This window comes from Littorina saxatilis, linkage group LG11 (assembly GCF_037325665.1).
Source record: "Littorina saxatilis isolate snail1 linkage group LG11, US_GU_Lsax_2.0, whole genome shotgun sequence".
In the NCBI taxonomy this organism is placed as follows: Eukaryota; Metazoa; Mollusca; class Gastropoda; order Littorinimorpha; family Littorinidae; genus Littorina; species Littorina saxatilis.
The window spans coordinates 37,285,804-37,302,348 of NC_090255.1; the positions used below are offsets into that span (position 1 = coordinate 37,285,804).

Sequence of the window (16,545 nt, forward strand, 5' to 3'; positions counted from 1 at the left end):
AACACTGCGCACATAAAACATATTTTTAACATTATGAACATATTTTTAACATCACGAACATATTTTTAACATCACGAAGATTGCTGATTGAGGTTCGTCAAACACGCCTTTTTCACCATGCAGATCCCGGTCTTCGGCAAGCAGTGGTGAGCGCCAAAAACCAAGCGCATGCGCATTGAGGCACAAAGTTAAAAATAGAGAGTAAATCCCTACCACCGACGAATGTTCGTCTGACGAAGGTTGAATCTGGATGTTCCTATTACCAGTCTACACCCTCGGGCGTTGTCCACGAAAATATTGTTCTTAGCCTGCTGGGATTGAACCTCATATAAGATCCAAGTCTGTTGTATTAGAGCGTGCTTTGTTGTACTGGAGCGACCTTTGTTGTATATATACTGTATATAAGGTAGATACTACAAGGCCAGTATTTATTCTTTTTTCCAGGATGGCAACCCGTAAACTCTTTCAAAACATTTTGGAGCACTTGGACAACCATGGCGAGCGGAACTTTACCGTTCTGCCCGACACGGTACTCCTGGATGAATTTGAGAGATATTCTCACGCCGTTCATCGAGCTCACGGGAAAGCTATTGACCACGACACCCCGTCTGCCGCGGGGACAATTCTCAAAAAGACTGCTTATGTCAGGGTGACCTCTATGGAGTACGCACGGGTGGGCTGCGACTTGCTGGACAAGGACAAACGCGTCCTCGAAACTATAAGCAGACGAGCGCTGGTGCATGCCTTGAGGTTCGGCCTTGACATGGACAAGATTAAGTTCTTGAGGCGGTGGTCTCTCGAGTACGACGGTGTACCCTCGACGCTGTGCGAGGTGCTCTTCCTGTCCTCCGAGTACGAGAACTCTCCCTTAAACCGGTTTTCATTCGTGGACAAAGAAGACCTGGTGGTTGCTGTAGACCCAAACCCGGTGTTTGTCGGTTCCCACGGGCTGGAACCGATGGTGCGGATACTGTCTTCGATGGACTACAAGAATCTGTTGGAAGTTGACCGGCGCCGGGACAGGTATTTTCCTCGACGCTTCAGAAACTACGACCTGATTACCCTCATGGGCTATCCCAAGGAAGTCTCCTTGACCGAGCTGCGCTATAGGCTCAAATTTGGACAGCGGATCATGCCGGTGTTCTCTTACGAGTGGTACACGGCCAACACCAGCAGAGAGAGCAAGAGGCAGGGCGGCTACAACAACCTGAGAGCCATGTTCACAGACCCGGACAGGTATGACCCCAAGCGCAGCGACAACTGGGACAGCGAGTGCGAAGACCTCTACGAGCGCATCATGACCAGGTTGAAGGTGTGCAAGTGCCACGAAATGACACCCCCCGAGGGCAAATCTAACTATTTCATGCACAGGGACGTGTTCAACGACCTGCGGGCTGAGCTGTGCGGTCACCAGCGAGAGGTGTGCCTAGACACTACCTGCGGGAGATACCGGGACTGCCCTATGGGGGTTGCGTCATTAACCTCAGACAACTAGGGCAAGGTATGTTGTATCGGAGCGGAGTGTGTCGCGGAGTGAGGTGTGTTGTATCAGATCTGTTGTATTAGACCGAGCTCTGTTGTATTATTTATTTTAGATCAGAGCGGGCTCTGTTGTATTAGACCTTATCCCTAACCCTTAGTCCTGGCAATGGTCGTAGCGTGGATGTTTAGGATTTTTGACCGTAAAGTACCCCCCATGCCTATGGGGCTGTTATAGGCGCTTCGGAAATGATATATGTAGTTGAATAGGTACACACACACACACAAACAAACACACACACACACACACATTGGTAGGGCAACTGTGGGGTTTGTTTGTTTGTGTGTGTGTCAGTCTGGTCAGCCCGAGCAATGGTCGTAGCGTGTATTTTTAGGATTTTTGACCGTAAAGTACCCCCCATGCCTATGGGGCTGTTATAGACGCTTCAGAAATGATATGTGTAGTTGAATAGGTACACACACACAAACAAACAAACACACACACACATTGATATGACAACTGTGGTGTAGAATAATAGAATAGAATAGAATAATGTTTATTGTCATGAACCAGTAAAGTTATTGACACAACAAACAACAAATAATGTAAGTTACTTGGATTTTTGTTAGCATATTTCATATTGATATGTGAAGCATCTTCTTTAAATTCATCCCTTAATTTAACATATTTATTGCATTTATCTAGAAAATGTATTTCATCTTCTATGACATTGCATTCAATACAAAGACGATTTTCTTTAGAGATATTCTGATGTCTTCCACTTTCAATTTTTAGACAATGTGTGCTAGTCCTTAATCTGCTTAACATCTTTCTGTGTTTATTATTCTTAATTTGTATTAAGTATGACTGCATTTCGTAAGATTTACTGATCATAGAATAAAACTTAAGTCTGGAATATGTATCTGATTTTTCTTTTGTCCAGTATCTTATATATTCTTCTTGTTGTTTTTTGTCAATCGCAAACTTTAATTTGTGTACGTTTAATGTAGATTGGTTATGCCAAACGTGACTAAAACCTAAGTTACAAAGAGATTGTCTAACAAATTGTAGCCATGGCGTTTCTGTCGGATGGTGCAACATTGAGTCATATAATTGATGTATATACGAATCTTGTTTGGAGTCTAGAATATGCGCCCAGAATGCTATTGTTTGTGATAACATTTTTAATCCTAAAGGGAACCTTCCTAATTCCCCCAGTACAGGTATCCACATAGCTTTTCTATGAACTCCAAGAAGGAATCGACAAAATTTGATATAAACAAACTGATTCATGAGGATTTTTGCTAGATAAACATGATCCAAAGAAATGATCAGTATTTGTTTGTTTTATTTTATTATTAAACGTAAACGGATACCAGATTTCAGCGCCATATGTTAATATCGGATTTACAAGTGAATCAAATAAATGTATCATTGTGTCTATTTGCACGTTTTGATTGCTGAAAATTCTGCGGAGGGAATGTGCTGCTTTATTACCTTGTTTACTTAAATGATCTTGAGCTGTATCAAAATTTCCATTCTTGTTGAATATGACCCCTAAATATTTATATTGATCTGTTACTTTGATTACATCAGTTCCACATTTAAATATTGTGTGCATTTTTGGATTTATATGACAAAATACTATAAGAATTTAGTATATTTAGTATAATTTGGTGTATGTGTGTGTGTGTCAGTCTGAGGGGAACCCACGGGCAGCATCAGCCCGAGGTCTGTTGTAGTCATACGTGTCTGTTTGGTCAGCCCTAGGTCTGTTGTTGCCACCCTCTGTTTGGTCAGCCCTAGGTCTGTTGTTGCCACCCTCTATATAAGTAAGAGGTCGAGCCCGCTCGCCTCACTTTAACAATTGTTGTTCATCATTTTGAGGTAGTGGACAGTATGGACACTAGTGTAACCAATGAATGTATTTACCCGCAAGTGTTTATCAACGCAACTTTGTACAGACCGTCATAATGCACTGAATTTGTTTACCGAGTATACCTCTAAAGGTGTCTTGTAACTTGTGTTTGTTGATTTATCTTATTACCTTTGAGCATGTTTTGAATTTATTTCATCGTTGTCATCTATCACCCACAAGTCATCATTTGATCAATTATAATGTATCATTTTTAACCTCAGCCATCATGTATTTGTGTCATCCATTACCCATGGGTATTATCTGCAATATGTCATCCTTTACCCTTTGATCATTACCAGTACGACTAAATCTCATCTTTTCTGTGTATATCCAATGTAACCATTTGAGTATCATATAACCATGTATCTAATGTATCCTCAAAGTCCCCTATAGCACTGTAAGGCCAATGCATGATGGTCATCCACAACCTCAGAGTGACAACATTATCCAAAATAAAAATCTTTTTTTGGAAATGTTACATCTGGTTTTCACGTGTTTGTTTTACCCCTCGAGGGAGATGCTTCTGTGTGCATGGGTTGTTAGGTGTGTTGTATGTCATGTGTATGTCTCAAGACTATATTGTCTAGCAAATTTATAAAACACACCTATCCCACAGGGCCGTACAGCTTGTCTCTCTCACTGCTGTGTCAGAAGGTTTGTTTGTGTGTCAATAAGGGTGTTGCAGGTTGCCCACAGGGCGTACAGCTTGTCTCTCTCTCACTGTTGTGTGTGTGTGTGTGTGTTTTAAAGCAAAGTTAACACCCACCAGCCCCCATCGACTGTACACACGTGTGTGTGTGTGTGTGATTTTTTAGTTCATTTTAAACTAACCGAAATGCCTGTTTCTGTGTGTCTGTCGGTGTGTCTGTCTAGGCTCCTTGAAAAAAAACCAGAAAAACAAAATAAATTAACAATGTCACCGGATGAGTTTGCAGATGAGCCCACTTAATCAACCCAAAGTAATGACTTGAAATGACCATGACTGACCTGATAAGACAAAGCGCACACAAAGAACACGCAGTGAAAACAGTAAATACAGTCACTTTTCAAGCTCAACAGTGGCGACGACACCACCTCTGAGCAAGAAGACGCAGACTCTTTCACAGAGTTCAAGTCCACAGAGTTTAAGTTCACAGAGTTGAAGTTCCCACAGCGCAACTACTACACCGAGCCTAAATGGATGGCCTACGACCTGCTATAGGGGCCTCCGGGGGAGAAAAGGAGGACTTTGTTAGACGAATTTACAGATGACTATTACTAAAAATTTAATAAAATCAAAAGGAAACAACTCATGTGTTATTTGTCTTTAATTTTGTATGTATGTGTGTCTGAGTGCGCACCGAACCTGCTGGTGATCACGACGTCAGATCGTTATCAAGCCCGAACACAACACGCAGCTGTCAAGTAATTGAGGGCTCACACTTACGCTGGAGAGACTACCGTCAATCCTTTGTCTTGTTTGTCTATTACTCACGGGTAGCACGGACAATAACTTTGACACCGGAGCGAGGTCTGTTGTATTGTTCTGTCGAGGTCTGTTGTACTGTCTCGAGGTCTGTCGTTGACTTTGCCTATATAAGCCGGGGGTATAGTGTCGATTGTCTCATTGTATATATATATTGGTTGTACATATATACATGCGGTTGCGGATGACTAAACCCCACGGGCAAACACTGGTCAAAAGTGGGGTCAGAGCGGAGTCTGTAGTATCAGCCCGGCACGTGATAGCGAGTCTATATAAGCCGCTGCAATAGAGCTAGATCTTCATTAGATATATAAATGCTCTAACTATTCCATGGTTGACAAAAATAGTAAATATACTATATAAAATAGTAATAATTTAATTTATTGATATTTTAGCGGGTGAGGTATTTTGTCTGTAACTATCTACTCGTACGCTTTTGGGGGGGTTACAAGTATTGTATTGGGCCCCACAAGGGAATAACAGCGATTACCACCCCCATGCCGCTAATGCCATAATAATTTGTGAGTGGGTGTAGGTGGGTGAGATATACCAACAGAGCCGATAATCACAACTGCGGAATCCCCACAAGTGTGACACTGAGTACGACGGGCGGAAATATATATAATGTATGTGTTTAACTACACCCGTGGGGTATATGTGTGTGCACACCCCATCCCCACGGGGCTCATTGGACACATATTTAATGGGTGTGTGAGGGGGCCTTGTTTGGCATTTGGCATTTGGCATTTGGCATTTGGCATTTTTAAAAACCTCTTTAAGACAAGGTTTAACAAAATGCCAAATGCCAAATGCCAAAGGTGAGGGGGGGGTATTAGTTTGCGATGAATTTTTTTTATAAAACGCCATTAGCCATGGATCGTAATAAGCAAATCAGCGCAAGAGGTATGTTGTTGCAGCTCTGTGACACGGACTACAACGGCGGGGTGGGAGAAGCCATGCTTGATCAAATGTACTCTACGGGTATGTTGAGAGCCGGCTTTGTGGACAGCGCTACAAAGCAACTATATGCCCACGCCGTGAAAAAGTTTAGTTTTAATGACATGGATACCTTGTGTAACAAGTTTGGCCTTTCGAAAACAAACACTACACGGCTTTCAGTGCCCCTACCAGCGCCCAAGAGTCTACTTGATGGAATGTTTGGCGTTGGTGGGTATGATCCAGACCGCCTCCTAAAGGTGATAGGGGACGAGATGAGCCCAGAGGCACTGATAAAACGGTACTCCAGGAGGTGTGCCGCGGCAGTCGCCACTACCAAAATGAACCAAAAAATGAACGACCTCATAGCCAACGAGACAACCTCGGGTATTGTCAAGAAGGGTCTGGTGGGCATGGGCAACACCCTCGGGCAGGTGGCTCAGAGCAAAGCGGTGCTGGCCAAGTCTCGCCAACAAGAAGAGATGGATGCTCGCCCAGAGTGCGAGGACCCCTTTACCATGACCTTCAGGAGGGCGGACGAGAAGACGGGCGAGTTCCTCGAGGGGTACGACCCTTACACCGTGGAGTTTACCCCGAGGCTAGGTCGGACAGACGTGAAGCAGAAGCACTACTACATCTTCTCGAAGAAGCCCAGCTGGGGTAAATCTTACGTGATGCAGAAGGAGGTGGTAGATCGCTACAAGGCCAGCATCGTGTCTTCCGTCAACAACGCCTGCAACCTCCCCGAGGGGATGCAGTTTCTAGTGGTGGACGAGTATACCCAGAAGCGGTCGTTGGACATCTCCGAGCTAAAGTGCATCACGGGCGGAGACGCCTCCAGCGGCTCTCTCAATCGCAAGTCGTTCGGGGACTCGTATACCCCGCGGGCAGACATGCAGCTAATCATCCTAAGCAACCACTCCCCTTACGACGTCTACGCGACCTACTCCAAGAAGCACGGCCGTCGCTTCATATCTCAACATGACGCGGAAGCCATCGACCACAGGTTCCACGTGCACATGCTCGACGGAGACCTCGAGAAGGAGCGCCTACAATGGATAGACCCTTCTAGTCTTACCCGAGAAGAGGCGGTAGAACGCCTCAAAACTGACCTGTCGGAGCTCGTGGAGGAGTACGGGGAGAACACTGGTTCCATCAAAGAGCTGTTTGACAACATCGTCAAGCGGACTCGTTGGTACGGCCTCGCAGGTATGAACAGAAGCATACTCCTGGACATGCTGCCGCCGTCGATCTGTGGGGGCACAGACACTTCCGAGGTAGCCGAGGCTATCCTCTGTCCCTGGGAAATGAAGTGCATGGCCCCCGACAAGATAGACAAGAACCTGACCAAACTGATCACGAAAAAGAGGAAACGATCCCCAGAGGAAGAAGAAGAAGAAGAAGAAGAAGTACCCGCCAAACGACCTCGGGACGACGTGTCTTCTGAGATGTTTAAAGCAGTTTCCATGGACGACGAGGAACGCGGGGACATGGTCAGAAGGCGCTCCCCGCAACTGCGCCAGATGCTCCAAGAAGAGCTAGACGGCGGTCGTCTGGCCCCGGAGAGCAGCCCTTACAGACGCCTCAAACACCTACTCAAAACAAGATTCGGTCCTGATATCGACTCCATGGTAAGGGGCGACGCCTACTTCACGGGTCATATGATGATTGCTTTGAGTAAATAAAACAAAAAGACAAACAATTTAAACATTTTGCGTTTTTTAATTTTTCGTCACAACAACATGAGGGCGGCCATTTTGTGTATGTCTACTTTCATTTGCACAACCACAGTCTTCTTCCGGGGTACACCTATTATAAGATAGGAGCGGGGACACTGGATTTGTGTTAGAGGGGGTCTCTCAGAAGCAGCAGCCAACTTCAAACTGTGCACCAGCTCCTATATGTAGCCAAGTGCTAAACTGGCTACTAATTCGTTATAATGATTTTATGTCATTCCTGTCTTGTGTAAGTTAAATTTGTATATGCTCTGACACCTGGCGGTCGTAAACTCGCTCAGTCGGCTGTGTCCACCGATGTTTTCCTTTGACGTCAAGCCGCCCTCCCAGAGAAAGACGCCGGGGTACCTTGGGCCCCAGGTGGTCGTTATGCAATATGCCGCCAGCCTGTCTCGGCGTTTTGTCAAGTGGGTGTCATTTCTTTTGACAGGGTAGATCATAGACGATGCCAGGTGGCTTGGAGGTTTTAGTCTCTTACCCCCCCCCCCCCCCTTTCCTTGTCTTTACTGACCAATGAGAAATGATGTCAGTTTTGTTAGCTAACTCTTGATTGGTGGCTTTTGACGCCACCCATCCCCATTTACATGATAGCTTTTGAGATTTTGGAAGAGAACTGAGAACTATCTCGGAGAGAGAGGACGTACTCGTTTTGTACTTTGTTATCATGGAGACATACTGATGTAGATTGCATTGTACTATTGGTGTGGCCTCCCGGCCTTCGGGCTGGGAGCTGGATTGGTGAGGAGAAGAGAAGAATAGAAAATAAAGAGAAATGTGAATCGACAGACATGGTTTTCCAGTTTCATGTTGCATCAAGTGACTCGTCGGTCTGTGCCAGTGAACTCTTGTCTATCATTCTCTACATGTGAGTGAAAGTCCATTACGAGAGCAAGTGATGTTCGTTCAGTGCAAGACACTAAAGAGGCACCCACATGGTGTACTCCTGAACTTCGGGGTTTACTTCTACTAGGTGACTACATTCACCCAACTACTACATCAAGAGGCTACACAATCAAATATTATCCTCTTCCTTCCACCCCATCACATATATATCTTATAATTGTGTGCACCGGCTCGAGCCTGTGCACAGAGCCTGTGCACACATTTTTTACTATATACTATCACTAAAAAAAGTTCCGTGCGTAACTTCAGGGTATACATAAGTGTGCACAGGCTCTGTGCACCGGCTCGAATTATTATAAGATATATAGGAGCCGGTCGACCAACAGATAGACACAGGACGTGTGCACACAGAGACAGGGCAGGGACACTCTCTGTGTGTCAGTCGGTGCACACTTATATATACCCTGAATTTACGCACGGCGATTTTTCAAGTGATAGTATATACGCCTACACTCCAAAGGGCCGTACAGCTTGTCTGAAACTGCTGTGTGTGTCTGTGTGTGTGTGTGTGTCCAGTGTGTGAGCCCGGGTACACAGCCTGGGTACAGTTATATATACTCTTAAGTTACGCACGGACATTTTTTAAGTCATATTATATAGTGAAATAGTTGTACCCAGGCTGTGTATCCCAGATCGAGCCGGGATACACCTATTATGATATAGGAGAGAGGCGACATACAAACTGTGTGTGTGTGTCTCAGGAGTCAGTCCTACTCGCGGCCCGGGGGTCGTCTTGCGGAGAGTGTGTGTGTGTCCCAGGAGTCAGTTCTACTCACGGGGCAGATCTCGTCTTGCGGAGGGTGTGTGTGTGTGTGTCCAGTGTGTGAGCCCGGGTACACAGCCTGGGTACAGTTATATAGACAAAAGTGAGGAGGAAAAGCCCCCAAACACGCCCAAGAGATTCCAGGTCAGTGCCATCAAAGGCTCTGAGGACGGGACAGTGTCTATTCTGGTTGACCCCGAGGCCAAGTTTAGAAAGTACACCACCTGCTTTGACGGGCCAGACTGGACAATAAAACTGATCCGCAAGGGCGGAGAGCGTCGTAAGAAGGTCCTCAAGGCCAACGAGAAGACTGTCTAAACTGGACCCGTGGGGTATTCAAGACTCCCCAATTGCTCACCACAAAACACCCAATTTACCTTTTTTGTTCAAAGCCTTTCCTTTTTTTTCAAAGCGTCAAAAGTTCCATCCATCCACCCTCCCCCCTCCCTTCCAACCTACCCCCTGCTCGACGTGGGTAAAACTTAAAGGCTAGAGCGAGCTTTATTTTTTTTTGGTTAGAGGCCGTCTAAGTGATGGGTACCTTGTGTGGCGTGTATATAAGGTAATACAAGGGGGGCAGTCGCCCATCGAGGCCCAGTTTACCCCCCCCCCATAGGTTGTTTTGGCCCCCCCCCCTCCTTTTTGAGATTTTGAGACCTCGGGGGCACCCACGGGTAGTGTCTGTGCGTTGCCCGTGGGTAGCCACGACTCACGGGAAACCGCTAGCCACGGGTAGCCACGACTCACGGGTAAACTACTGCACGTATATCAATGGCCCTGAAGAGTGCGTCGTAAGGAAGTCCTCAAGGCCAACGAGAAGCAAAGCCTTTCCTTTTTTTTCAAAGCGTCAAAAGTTCCATCCATCCACCCTCCCCAAGGGCAACACTTACTCCACTGCCCACGGGCAACACTTACTCCACTACCCACGGGCAACACTTACTCCACTACCCACGGGCAACACTTACTTCACTACCCAAGTGCTACTTCACTACCCAAGTGCTACTCCACTACCCAAGTGCTACTCCACTACCCAAGGGCAACACTTACTCCACTGCCCACGGGCAACACTTACTCCACTACCCACGGGCAACACTTACTCCACTACCCACGGGCAACACTTACTCCACTACCCAAGTGCTACTTCACTACCCAAGTGCTACTTCACTACCCAAGTGCTACTCCACTACCCAAGTGCTACTCCACTACCCAAGGGCAACACTTACTCCACTGCCCACGGGCAACACTTACTCCACTACCCACGGGCAACACTTACTCCACTACCCACGGGCAACACTTACTTCACTACCCAAGTGCTACTTCACTACCCAAGTGCTACTCCACTACCCAAGTGCTACTCCACTACCCAAGGGCAACACTTACTCCACTGCCCACGGGCAACACTTACTCCACTACCCACGGGCAACACTTACTCCACTACCCACGGGCAACACTTACTCCACTACCCAAGTGCTACTTCACTACCCAAGTGCTACTTCACTACCCAAGTGCTACTCCACTACCCAAGTGCTACTCCACTACCCAAGGGCAACACTTACTCCACTGCCCACGGGCAACACTTACTCCACTACCCACGGGCAACACTTACTCCACTACCCACGGGCAACACTTACTTCACTACCCAAGTGCTACTTCACTACCCAAGTGCTACTCCACTACCCAAGTGCTACTCCAGTACCCAAGGGCAACACTTACTCCACTGCCCAAGGGCAACACTTACTCCACTACCCAAGGGCAACACTTACTCCAATACCCACGGGCAACACTTACTCCACTACCCAAGTGCTACTTCAGTACCCAAGTGCTACTCCACTACCCAAGTGCTACTCCAGTACCCAAGGGCAACACTTACTCCAATACCCACGGGCAACACTTACTCCACTACCCACGGGCAACACTTACTCCACTACCCACGGGCAACACTTACTCCACTACCCAAGTGCTACTTCACTACCCAAGTGCTACTTCACTACCCAAGTGCTACTCCACTACCCAAGTGCTACTCCACTACCCAAGGGCAACACTTACTCCAATACCCACGGGCAACACTTACTCCACTACCCACGGGCAACACTTACTCCACTACCCACGGGCAACACTTACTCCACTACCCAAGTGCTACTTCAGTACCCAAGTGCTACTCCACTACCCAAGTGCTACTCCAGTACCCAAGGGCAACACTTACTCCACTCCCCAAGGGCAACACTTACTCCACTACCCACGGGCAACACTTACTCCACTACCCACGGGCAACACTTACTCCACTACCCAAGTGCTACTTCACTACCCAAGTGCTACTTCACTACCCAAGTGCTACTCCACTACCCAAGTGCTACTCCACTACCCAAGGGCAACACTTACTCCACTGCCCACGGGCAACACTTACTCCACTGCCCACGGGCAACACTTACTCCACTACCCAAGTGCTACTCCACTACCCACGGGCAACACTTACTCCACTACCCAAGTGCTACTTCACTACCCAAGGGCAACACTTACTCCAATACCCACGGGCAATACTTACTCCACTACCCACGGGCAACACTTACTCCACTACCCAAGTGCTACTTCAGTACCCAAGGGCAACACTTACTCCACTCCCCAAGGGCAACACTTACTCCACTGCCCACGGGTAACACTTACTCCACTACAGGTGACATTTACTCCACTGCCCACGGGTAACACTTATTCCACTACAGGTGACATTTACTCCACTGCCCACGGGCAACACTTACTCCACTACAGGTGACATTTACTCCACTGCCCACGGGTAACACTTACTCCACTACCCAAGGGCAACACTTACTCCACTACAGGTGACATTTACTCCACTGCCCAAGGGCAACACTTACTCCACTGCCCACGGGTAACACTTACTCCACTACAGGTGACATTTACTCCACTGCCCACGGGTAACACTTACTCCACTACAGGTGACACTTACTCCACTGCCCACGGGTAACACTTACTCCACTACAGGTGACATTTACTCCACTGCCCACGGGTAACACTTACTCCACTACAGGTGACATTTACTCCACTGCCCACGGGTAACACTTACTCCACTACATGTGACAATTACTCCACTGCCCACGGGGGGTCCTGATTTGGCCTATTATGGTCCGCTGGACCCGAAAAGCAGCAGCTAACTAACTAACTAACTGCCCACGGGTAACACTTACTCCACAGATAACGTATGATAAGATAACCACCAATGAGGAGAGGAGAGAGAGAGAGATATTATATTATATCTACAAGGTGTATATGATAAGATAACCAATAATGAGGTGTGTGTGTGTACCTCCTCCCTATTTATAATACAAAGTTTACAAAAAGTTCACAAATTTATTTAGTCATACAAAGAGGAGGGAATCGCCCTCCCCCCTCCCCACAGGGTGCTTCTAATGACAAATAGGGGGACCGATCGAGGTTACCCTCTTAGTTGAAATACACTACGAGTGTATACCTCGATCGGTCCCCCCCCCCCCACAAGTTACGCACGGAGATGTTTTAAGTGATATTACAACTTCAGGGTATATACTATATAAAACATCTCTGTGCGTAACTTCAGAGTATAACCGACGCGAAATACACTACGAGGGTATACCACGATCACCCCCCTCCCCACAAGGGTGCTCTAATCCCCCCTTATGGGTAACACACACACACACACAACAACAGTCTTTTCAGTCTTTAATAAAAATCAGGTTGATTGTCGTCCTCGGGGTCGACTCTGGGTATCTACTGGGTTTGTGGGGTATAATCAATTTATTAAAAAAAAAACACCCCGTGGGTCACAACTCTTTATTTGTCTTTTCTTCTCTTGTGCCCGAGCCTTCAGGGTAGCCTTTTTCTCCTCTTGTTTCTTCAGCTTAGCCTCCAGGCGTTTCTTCTGGAAGGTGTATATGATAAGATAACCACCAATGAGGTGTGTGTGTGTGTGTGTGTGTGTGTGTGTGTGTGTGTGTGTCTGTATGTGCAAGTGTGTCTGTGTGTGTCTGTGTGCATGTGACCGTGTGTGTCAAAGTGTGTGTTTTAATGTATACCATTACCAATGACCATGTTGGCATGTATGCTATGAAAATTTTTTTCTCTTTGTCTGATTTAATAACCATGTTTTTGTTTTGCTTCTTCTCCTGCTTTAATATTATGCACTGCTTAGTTAATTCCCTCTTGGGCGAGGGCTGGATGAAAAAAAGATCTTTGCTGTATCTACTCCATTACCCTCGAAAAATAAAGTTGGTTCGTTCGCTCTCTCTCTCTCTCTCTCTCTCTCTCTCTCTCTCTCTCTCTCTCTCTCTCTCTCTCTCTCTCTCTCTCTCTCTCTCTCTCTCTCTCTCTCTCTCTCTCTCTCTCCCCTCTCTCTCACTCCCCCAACACAAGATATGTAAAAATGGCCCATGTGATGATGAGGAACATGGCAGACAGACAATTGGTCCGCTAGGGTCAGAAACCTCCTATGTGAAAACGGGTTTGGACATGTGTGGACGTACGGCTATGTCGGCAACGAAAAACACTTTATCAAGGCTTTTCAACAACGCCTAAAAGACTGCTTTACCCAGAACTGGCATATAGTAAGCTAGAAGACAGTGAGAGGTATGACACATACAAATTGTTTAAACCTGACTTTGGAAGAGAAAAGTACCTTGACCAAATAGACAATCCATATATTCAAAAAGTGTTCACAAAACTCAGACTTGGGGTTTCACCCCTGATGTGCAACAAACAGAGATATTCTGCAAACGGTTCCCATGTTTGCCCACTTTGCAGATACCCTCACGAAAACGAGCACCACTTTCTTTTTAAGTGTCCAGTATACTCTGATATAAGAGAAACTTACCTAGGAAATGTCTTTGAAATCGGTCAACTAGAAAACTCGTCAATGCAGATACTACTAACACAAAACAAAAGTAGGTTGTGGGCACTCTCCCGGTATAAATTTTATGCATTCAGGCATCGACAGCAACTGCTAGGCTAAAATGAATGTGTGTAAATGATTTTCGATCGCTATGTTCCAACCCTTAGCACTGTATTATGCACTTGTTTTTACTTGTTTGTGAGAGAGTATACATTGAATGGAAACTCTACTCCCCCCTTGTACAAACACAACAGTGTGGTTTACAATAAAATTTCTGACAACAACAAAGTACAAGCTCATATATAAAAAAAGCGTCAGTCATTACCTGCTGTGCACCAGTAGAATTGTCCATTGCTTCAATTGTCCAATTCTCTAAAACCACCACAAGCTTTAAAAGACACGTCCGACTCCGTGGGCTGTCAAGTCGTGGACACAACTGACTCTGGGCTGCGTACGTATTTAACCGCGGCGAAAAGCAGACAAAAAACACAGAAGACAGAGAGCCCCCAAACAGGCTATTATGGTTCACACGCTTGATATGACACCTAAAATCATAATTATACCCTGTGACCCACGTCTGCCACAGTTAGTGGGGGAAAACAACGAAGTTGGCTTTAATTCAACCACCTGGACACACACACGCACGCAAACAACCTCATCAACGCACCCTCCAGATCGAGTCAAACCGGCTTGACTGAGTGACAGACAGATAGACAGACTGACAAAACACACTCACATACACGCACTCAAACAACCTCATCAACGCACTCTCTAGAACGCGTAAAACGCTTAATTACGACACCTAAAACAATAATTATACCCACTCACCCCTACCACAGTTAGTGTGGGAAAAACAACGAAGTTGGCTTTAATTTAACCACCTGGATTAGTGCAAGACCAACACATGTCAAAGCAATATGTTCCCATTGTCAAACAGATTTTGGTTTTATCAAACCTCTCTCTCTCTTTTTCTGTTTTTATTTGCTTTCCTATCAATCTCTCTTGTACCTATATATTCGATATAAATATGTATTTTGTATTTATTTATTTAGTAGAATGTAGACTTTACGTTTGATTATTTGCAGCTTTTTAGCATGAATGTCCCAGCAGCCACCATCCTCTGGGTTATGGACTACCTGACAAACAGGCCACAGTATGTTAGGGTGGGGGGCAATCAGTTTCAGACACAATCTGCACAAACACAGGGGCACCACAAGGCACAGTACTCTCACCTTTTCTTTTTTCTCTCTACACAGCAGATTTCAGAAGTTCTAGTGACTCCTGCCCCATAACCAAGTTTGCTGACGACACTGGACTGACCGGACTGCTGACTGTTGACGACGACTCTGACTACAGGCAGGAGGTAGATAGGTTTGTGGGGTGGTGTGAAAACAACTATTTAGAGCTTAGTGTGGGGAAGACAAAGGAAATGATAATGGACAACAGGAGGGGGGAACATGTACACAGGGAGATAGATAGTGATCAAGGGGGAGGTCGTAGAGAAGGTAGAGCAGTATAAGTATTTGGGGGTGATTATAGACAATAAGTTGACATGGAAACCAAACTCTGATGCCCTTGTGAAGAAACTCCACTCTCGCCTGTACTTTTTGAGAAAACTCAGGTCTTTTAACATCAGACAAGAAATCCTTCAGATGTTTTACACTTCAACGTGCAATAGTGTGTTGTACTTTGGCTCCGTGTGTTGGGGTGGCAACATCAACAAGCAAGACAGGGATAGATTAGATAAATTCATCAGGAAAGCAAGTGGGGTGGTTGGGAGGAAGCAGGACAATTTCACATCAACACATGAACGACGACTGACTGACAAGGTACAGAAGATTTTGGCTGACGACTCGCACCCACTCAGACCGGAATTTGACAGTAGACGGACAGACAGGAGCAACAGATTCAGACAACCAACCGCAAGATCCACACGCTACAGAAATTCGTTCATTCCATCTGCAATTCACATCTTCAATTCTCAGGTGGGGCGGTAGATGCTGGTGTTGTCGCTCTGATGCACGGGGTCAGTGTTCTGTATTGTTTCAGTATTGTTGATTTTGTTTTGCATTCTACTCTCTTAATCTTAGACAATATGTGATAACCGGCAAGGTGCTGACTTTCTTTTGTGCATTGTTGATGGTGAATGCATGTTAATTTATTTTTAATATACTTTCTTATGTGATAACCAATGTGCTATATTTTCTCAGGACAAAGAACAAATGTTTATTTTGAATGTTTTATGTATGTTATTATTACGGACACAAACGCTCAGCAATGTAATTTCTTTTAGAGATTAATAAAGTTATTGTATTGTATTGTATTGTATTGTATATGAGAAGCCTGTTGAATATACGATGTGTTTGATTGTGATTAACTTGTAACTGAGACAATGACAAAAGGGGACGTTTTCATGTCAGTATGTCCCAAATGACATCACCAGTACATTTTTCATTCTATCTAATCTG

General features: G+C 45.7%; 2 long non-coding RNA genes across 2 annotated transcripts in view; one reads left to right on the forward strand and one right to left on the reverse strand.

Moving 5' to 3' along the window:
• The window catches only part of LOC138980413 (uncharacterized), a 399,865-nt gene that overhangs the window by 183,156 nt on the left and 200,164 nt on the right, over positions 1-16,545 (reverse strand). The gene's annotated exons all lie outside the window — the stretch shown is intronic.
• LOC138980908 (uncharacterized) lies at positions 1,635-3,876 on the forward strand. The gene is made up of 2 exons (XR_011460489.1): positions 1,635-3,250; positions 3,287-3,876. It is a non-coding gene; the product is annotated as an uncharacterized lncRNA (long non-coding RNA).